This window comes from Dermacentor silvarum, unplaced genomic scaffold, assembly GCF_013339745.2.
Source record: "Dermacentor silvarum isolate Dsil-2018 unplaced genomic scaffold, BIME_Dsil_1.4 Seq3182, whole genome shotgun sequence".
In the NCBI taxonomy this organism is placed as follows: domain Eukaryota; kingdom Metazoa; phylum Arthropoda; class Arachnida; order Ixodida; family Ixodidae; genus Dermacentor; species Dermacentor silvarum.
In genome coordinates this window covers 1-5,615 of record NW_023606041.1, presented here as the reverse complement: position 1 = coordinate 5,615, position 5,615 = coordinate 1, and the positions used below count along the sequence as shown (strand labels likewise).

The 5,615-nt window shown below is 54.1% G+C and overlaps 1 long non-coding RNA gene across 3 annotated transcripts; it reads left to right on the top strand.

Moving 5' to 3' along the window:
* The first annotated feature begins 2,333 nt into the window (after window positions 1-2,333).
* On the top strand, window positions 2,334-5,241 carry LOC125941791 (uncharacterized). 3 transcript variants are annotated; one of them, XR_007464612.1, is made up of 4 exons: window positions 2,334-3,069; window positions 3,819-4,161; window positions 4,537-4,826; window positions 5,203-5,241. It is a non-coding gene; the product is annotated as an uncharacterized LOC125941791 (long non-coding RNA). The 3 variants fall into 3 exon arrangements; XR_007464611.1 differs by having other exon boundaries at window positions 3,819-4,193; window positions 4,569-4,826; XR_007464610.1 differs by lacking the exon at window positions 3,819-4,161 and having other exon boundaries at window positions 4,569-4,826.
* The last annotated feature ends 374 nt before the right edge of the window (window positions 5,242-5,615 follow it).

Genomic DNA, 5,615 nt, shown 5'->3' with positions numbered 1-5,615 from the left:
TTTTTGAAAGTGTTCACTGAAGCCCGCTGTATATATATATATATATATATATATATATATATATATATGCGTGTGTGAGTGACTGTGTGTGTGTGCACGCAATAGAGTAGCACATAAGCTCAGTCACGTGGGGTTATTTCACATTTCGCGGGCTTTCAATAAACGCCGGAATAATTCACCACACTGGATGTGTGTTGCTGCAAAAAAAAAAAAAAAGATGGGTCGTTTTAAAATGCCCTCAAGAACGAAATGAAACGTAATTGGCCCTAAAGTGAATAATAAACATTTTCCGCAATTAATCCTTATTGATTAACTAATTAGGCGCAACATAAAACTTAACATAAGGAGCGTCACATGACAGCAAAACATATGTTATTGGTTTCATTGAGTTGTGGCTGCCCGCTGTCAATAAAATCATCGGTTCTAGTCACATAAAAATCCTGTATAAATGTATGTATGTACGTATATACACGCACGCACGTACGCAAGCACGCACGCGCGCGCGCACACACACACAGGAGCGCCCACACTGAAAGAGTCAAAATCACGTCATGGATGTACGGAAATAAGAACGCCGAAGTGCGTCATAGCGTAAGAAAGCTGGAACACTTGTTTAAATAATACCAGCGGTGGCCAGTGACTGTTGATATGGATGCGAAAACACGTTACCGCCACCTATCTACGGAAATAGCAAGCGCGAAGTCCGTCGCCATTGCGTAAAAAACCTAGACGGCGCAAGGTAACACTCGATTTCATGATGACAGTGGCGGCCGGGGAATAAAAACAGCTCGAACCTCTTGGCAAGAAATACAAAAAAAAGAAGAAACAAAAAGTGGCTTGCTTTATTAAACCTTGTATATGACAGTGAATAAACAGCAAAGCAGTTACAACTAAACTGAAAAAAAAGACAGCTAACAAAAGCAAGTACACAAAGAAACAAACCAGCCGTGTTTGCTCAGTGGGTATAGCGTTTGGCTACTGAGCGCGAGGTCATGGGATCGAATCCCAGCCACGGCAGCCGCTTTTCGTTGGGGCAGAAAAAAAAATAAACCGTGCACTAAGGTGTAGGAGCACGTTAAAGAACCCCAGGTAGTCTAATTTATTTCGGAGTTGTCCACTACGGCGTGCCTCATAATCAGACCGCGGTTTTGGCACGCAAAACCCCAGTATTATCTGTTTTTTTTTTACGCAAAGAAACAGGTGTGTTTGCATTGAAGGGCGCCCGAAAAAGCGTTTGTTCCAATTACGCGCAGCAAGGACGCTTTATGATGGGGAAGGCAGATGGCTGGAAGGTGCACGTCCTCATCGTTTCTAAACAATTTCTAAACAAAATTGGTCTCACTGTCCCTCCAATAATACCAAGTGGCTCGAGGCTTCGTATTGCATATTAACTGAAAGAATTACACTCACGTTAAATGCCGCAAAGGACCAAGCGGGGCACTTGCTTCGCGCAGGTGCATTCGCCCAAATTTTATAGCTATAGCCCGCATGCAGCTACAAAATCCGAAATCGCATCAGCAGGGGCGGGACGCGCAAGCAGCGTTTCACGCAAATTTGAAGCATAAATCGCAGCGCTACCGAGGCCAAAGTGGTGTATCAATTCGGACGGACGCTTTCCAGAACGCTAGTAGCCGTTCAAACAGGGCGCACAGTTAAGAGATGGCGCTGACAAAGCGGCGAGCGCCCGTGTTGAGAAAGTCCTAAACAACATTAGCCGGGCGGCGCGTGCAAGCGACGTTCAGCGCAACTTGTCCGTGGTAATATCCGAAAGCGGCTCTCACGTTTGCCTTGAATCGGTGAGCTGGGGCACCGTGGTGCACGCGAGAGGTGGAAAGACGGCTTGAAAAGCAAAAATGAGGAATTTCTTTCGGCGCTAACTGCCGCCGGCGGTCACGAGTACGGCCCCATGGAGGTCTGGGTACTTATCGCTGCTATTATATAGAGGTATGCAACCCCGGCCGACATCGTACCACTTTTCAATTTGTGGTGTCCGGGTGCGTTTTGTGCGATTCACGCACTGCGGCGACGTCGGGAATTGCGCCGACGAGTACGCGACCGCTCGCAGAGACAAAGTCCGAAAGCTCGTCAGCCGGGGCGGCGCGCGCAAGCGACGTTCAGCGCAACTTTTCCGTGGAAATACCGAAAGCGGCTCGCACGTTTGCCTTGTATCGGTGAGCTGGGGCACCGTGGTGCACGCGAGAGGTGGAAAGACGGCTTAAAAAGAGAAAATGAGGAATTTCTTTCGGCGCTAACTGCCGCCGGCGGCCACGAGTACGGCCCCATGGAGGTCTGGGTACTTATCGCTGCTATTATATAGAGGTATGCAACCCCGGCCGACATCGTACCACTTTTCAATTTGTGGTGTCCGGGTGCGTTTTGTGCGATTCACGCACTGCGGCGACGTCGGGAATTGCGCCGACGAGTACGCGACCGCTCGCAGAGACAAAGTCCGAAAGCTCGTCAGCCGGGGCGGCGCGCGCAAGCGACGTTCAGCGCAACTTTTCCGTGGAAATACCGAAAGCGGCTCGCACGTTTGCCTTGTATCGGTGAGCTGGGGCACCGTGGTGCACGCGAGAGGTGGAAAGACGGCTTGAAAAGAGAAAATGAGGAATTTCTTTCGGCGCTAACTGCCGCCGGCGGCCACGAGTACGGCCCCATGGAGGTCTGGGTACTTATCGCTGCTATTATATAGAGCTATGCGGCCCCGGCCGACATCGTACCACTTTTCAATTTGCGGTGTCCGGGTGCGTTTTGTGCGATTCACGCACTGCGGCGACGTCGGCAATTGCGCCGACGAGTACGCGACCGCTCGCAGAGGCAAAGTCCGAAAGCTCGTCAGCCGGGGCGGCGCGCGCAAGCGACGTTCAGCGCAACTTTTCCGTGGAAATACCGAAAGCGGCTCGCACGTTTGCCTTGTATCGGTGAGCTGGGGCACCGTGGTGCACGCGAGAGGTGGAAACACGGCTTGAAAAGCAAAAATGAGGAATTTCTTTCGGCGCTAACTGCCGCCGGCGGTCACGAGTACGGCCCCATGGAGGTCTGGGTACTTATCGCTGCTATTATATAGAGGTATGCAACCCCGGCCGACATCGTACCACTTTTCAATTTGTGGTGTCCGGGTGCGTTTTGTGCGATTCACGCACTGCGGCGACGTCGGGAATTGCGCCGACGAGTACGCGACCGCTCGCAGAGACAAAGTCCGAAAGCTCGTCAGCCGGGGCGGCGCGCGCAAGCGACGTTCAGCGCAACTTTTCCGTGGAAATACCGAAAGCGGCTCGCACGTTTGCCTTGTATCGGTGAGCTGGGGCACCGTGGTGCACGCGAGAGGTGGAAAGACGGCTTAAAAAGAGAAAATGAGGAATTTCTTTCGGCGCTAACTGCCGCCGGCGGCCACGAGTTAGGCCCCATGGAGGTCTGGGTACTTATCGCTGCTATTATATGAGCTATGCGGCCCCGGCCGACATCGTACCACTTTTCAATTTGCGGTGTCCGGGTGCGTTTTGTGCGATGCACGCACTGCGGCGACGTCGGGAATTGCGCCGACGAGTACGCGACCGCTCGCAGAGACTAAGTCCGAAAGCTCGTCAGCCGGGGCGGCGCGCGCAAGCGACGTTCAGCGCAACTTTTCCGTGGAAATACCGAAAGCGGCTCGCACGTTTGCCTTGTATCGGTGAGCTGGGGCACCGTGGTGCACGCGAGAGGTGGAAAGACGGCTTGAAAAGAGAAAATGAGGAATTTCTTTCGGCGCTAACTGCCGCCGGCGGCCACAAGTACGGCCCCATGGAGGTCTGGGTACTTATCGCTGCTATTATATAGAGCTATGCGGCCCCGGCCGACATCGTACCACTTTTCAATTTGCGGTGTCCGGGTGCGTTTTGTGCGATTCACGCACTGCGGCGTCGTCGGCAATTGCGCCGACGAGTACGCGACCGCTCGCAGAGGCAAAGTCCGAAAGCTCGTCAGCCGGGGCGGCGCGCGCAAGCGACGTTCAGCGCAACTTTTCCGTGGAAATACCGAAAGCGGCTCGCACGTTTGCCTTGTATCGGTGAGCTGGGGCACCGTGGTGCACGCGAGAGGTGGAAACACGGCTTGAAAAGCAAAAATGAGGAATTTCTTTCGGCGCTAACTGCCGCCGGCGGTCACGAGTACGGCCCCATGGAGGTCTGGGTACTTATCGCTGCTATTATATCGAGGTATGCAACCCCGGCCGACATCGTACCACTTTTCAATTTGTGGTGTCCGGGTGCGTTTTGTGCGATTCACGCACTGCGGCGACGTCGGGAATTGCGCCGACGAGTACGCGACCGCTCGCAGAGACAAAGTCCGAAAGCTCGTCAGCCGGGGCGGCGCGCGCAAGCGACGTTCAGCGCAACTTTTCCGTGGAAATACCGAAAGCGGCTCGCACGTTTGCCTTGTATCGGTGAGCTGGGGCACCGTGGTGCACGCGAGAGGTGGAAAGACGGCTTAAAAAGAGAAAATGAGGAATTTCTTTCGGCGCTAACTGCCGCCGGCGGCCACGAGTTTGGCCCCATGGAGGTCTGGGTACTTATCGCTGCTATTATATGGAGCTATGCGGCCCCGGCCGACATCGTACCACTTTTCAATTTGCGGTGTCCGGGTGCGTTTTGTGCGATTCACGCACTGCGGCGACGTCGGGAATTGCGCCGACGAGTACGCGACCGCTCGCAGAGACAAAGTCCGAAAGCTCGTCAGCCGGGGCGGCGCGCGCAAGCGACGTTCAGCGCAACTTTTCCGTGGAAATACCGAAAGCGGCTCGCACGTTTGCCTTGTATCGGTGAGCTGGGGCACCGTGGTGCACGCGAGAGGTGGAAAGACGGCTTAAAAAGAGAAAATGAGGAATTTCTTTTGGCGCTAACTGCCGCCGGCGGTCACGAGTACGGCCCCATGGAGGTCTGGGTACTTATCGCTGCTATTATATAGAGGTATGCAACCCCGGCCGACATCGTACCACTTTTCAATTTGTGGTGTCCGGGTGCGTTTTGTGCGATTCACGCACTGCGGCGACGTCGGGAATTGCGCCGACGAGTACGCGACCGCTCGCAGAGACAAAGTCCGAAAGCTCGTCAGCAGGGGCGGCGCGCAGCAAGCGACGTTCAGCGCAACTTTTCCGTGGAAATACCGAAAGCGGCTCGCACGTTTGCCTTGTATCGGTGAGCTGGGGCACCGTGGTGCACGCGAGAGGTGGAAAGACGGCTTGAAAAGCAAAAATGAGGAATTTCTTTCGGCGCTAACTGCCGCCGGCGGTCACGAGTACGGCCCCATGGAGGTCTGGGTACTTATCGCTGCTATTATATAGAGGTATGCAACCCCGGCCGACATCGTACCACTTTTCAATTTGTGGTGTCCGGGTGCTTTTTGTGCGATTCACGCACTGCGGGCGACGTCGGGAATTGCGCCGACGAGTACGCGACCGCTCGCAGAGACAAAGTCCGAAAGCTCGTCAGCCGGGGCGGCGCGCGGAAGCGACGTTCAGCGCAACTTTTCCGTGGAAATACCGAAAGCGGCTCGCACGTTTGCCTTGTATCGGTGAGCTGGGGCACCGTGGTGCACGCGAGAGGTGGAAAGACGGCTTAAAAAAAGAAAATGAGGAATTT